We start from the raw sequence: 2,500 nt of genomic DNA on the forward strand, positions 1-2,500 counted from the left end.
TAGGAAAAAAAGGAATAAGGAAAGATAGAAAAGCAAAATGAGAGGAACAAACAAACAAAGAGAAAAATAAATGAACCAAGAATCAAGGAGGAAAGCAAACAAACAAACAAACAAACAAACAAACAAAAAAACAAACATGTGAGGTCAGGCTAGGTGGGGTAGATTAGATTAGGTTGAGTTAGGTTAGGTTAGGTAGATTAGGATGGGATGAGTTAGGCTAGGTTAGGATAGGTTAGGTCCTGTAGGTTAGGTTAGGTTAGGTTAGGCTGAGTTAGGTTAGGTTAGGCTTATGATCAAAGGCAACGAAAGCACATACATATATAATACTCCTTTTATCCTTTTATTTATTTATGTATTTATTTCTGTATTTATTTTATATTACTATTTTTTTGTTAGCTCAGTGAGGTGAGGTTCAGTTGGGTATGTTACGTTAGGTTAGGTATGTTTGGTTTGTTACTGATACTTTTATTTATTTATTTATTTATTTTTTTTTTTGTAAGTAATTGTTTGACTGTTCTTTCTTTCCTTTCTTTTTTTTTATTTTCTATTTTATTTTATTTATTCTTATAAAGTATGTTAGGATGTGTGAGGTTAGTTAGGTTAGATTAGGTGCGTTAAGTTAGATTAGGAAACTTTATGAAACTATTTCTTCCTCATACATTTTCCTTTCTTTTTTTTTTTAGCTTAGGTAAGATTGTGTCAGGTTATGTGACGCTAGGTTAGGTTAGAAAGGTTATGTCAGGTGTTAAATATTTAAGTAATCACCCAGGTGTTAAAGTTGTTCTTGTGTGTATGTTGGGTTAGGTTAACTGGGTCCGGTTAGACATGTTAGGTTATTACGGGTAGGTTAGGTTAGGTTAGGCTAGGATTGTAGGGAGGTTTTTTTTTTTTTTTTTTGTTTATAAGTAATCATCCCACTTGTAAGGCCAAGTTGGGTCAGATCAGGTTGGGTTAGGTTAGGAAGTTTCAGTGTACGAGAAATGCTTCTATTTGTATGTAACTCAAAAATAAATAAATAAATAAATAAATATTATTACGTATTGTTATTATTGATTTAAAGCATGAGTAGTAGTGATAGTAGTAGTAGTAGCTATAGGAAAAGAAGAGCGAGAAGAAAAAGAACAAGAAGAAGAAAAAGAATAGTAATAATAATAATAATAATAATAATAATAATAATAATAATAATAATAATAATAATAATAATAATAATGATGATGATGATGATGATGATGACGATGATAATAATAATAAGAAAAAAAAAGGAGGAAGAGGAAAATAAAATAAAAGGAAAAATAAGAAGAGGAGGACGAGGAGGAAAAGGAGGACAAGAAGAAGAAGAAGAAGAAGAAGAAGAAGAAGAAGAAGAAGAAGAAGAAGAAGAAGAAGAAGAAGGAAAAAAGTAGTAGTATTTCAAGGGGGAAGAAAAGGAAAATATTATTATTATTATTATTATTATTATTATTATTATTATCATTATTATCATTATTATCATTATTATTATTATTATTAGTAGTAGTAGTAGTAGTAGTAGTAGTAGTAATAGTAGTTGTTGTTGTTGTTGTAGTAGTTGTAATTTTCAATTGCTAGTTAAAGCAGGATGAGGATAAAATAATAGTAGCAGAAAAGAAAGAAGAAAACATCAATAACAGCTAGATAAATCAATCAATCAATCAATCTCTCTCTCTCTCTCTCTCTCTCTCTCTCTCTCTATCAGTGAGTGGATGCCAGCAACTTCCTGATCTATCTGTCTGTGTGCCTGTCTGTCTGTTTGTCTGTCTATCTTTCTATTTATACATTTATTTGTCTTTCTTGCTATTTTATCTTTTCATTTTTTTCCGTTTTTCTGTCTGTCTGTCTGGTAGTCTGTCTGTGTGTTTGTCTGTCTGTATGTATGCATGTACACAAATATGAATATATGTATATCCACCCATCTATCTATATATGTTTTTAATTAAGTGTGTGTAGGTGTTTTTTTTATTTATTTATTTATTTTTTTATGTAGGAAGGACACTGGCCAAGGGCAACAAAAATCTAATAAAAAAAATGCCCACTGAAATGCCAGTCCCATAAAAGGGTCAAAGCAGTGGTCAAAAATTGATGGATAAGTGTCTTGAAACCTCCCTCTTGAAGGAATTCAAGTCATAGGAAGATGGAAATACAGAAGCAGGCAGGGAGTTCCAGAGTTTACCAGAGAAAGGGATGAATGATTGAAAATACTGGTTAACTCTTGCGTTAGAGAGGTGGACAGAATAGGGGTGAGAGAAAGAGGGGAGGCATGCAGTTAGCAAGATCAGAAGAGCAGTTAGCATGAAAATAGCGGTAGAAGACAGCTAGATATGCAACATTGCTGTGGTGAGAGAGAGGCTGAAGACAGTCAGTTGGAGGAGAGGAGTTGATGAGACGAAAAGCTTTTGATTCCACCCTGTCTAGAAGAGCAGTATGAGTGGAACCCCCAGACATGTGAAGCATACTCCATACATGGACGGATAAGGCCCTTGCA

This window comes from Scylla paramamosain, chromosome 5, assembly GCF_035594125.1.
Source record: "Scylla paramamosain isolate STU-SP2022 chromosome 5, ASM3559412v1, whole genome shotgun sequence".
NCBI classification, from domain to species: Eukaryota; Metazoa; Arthropoda; class Malacostraca; order Decapoda; family Portunidae; genus Scylla; species Scylla paramamosain.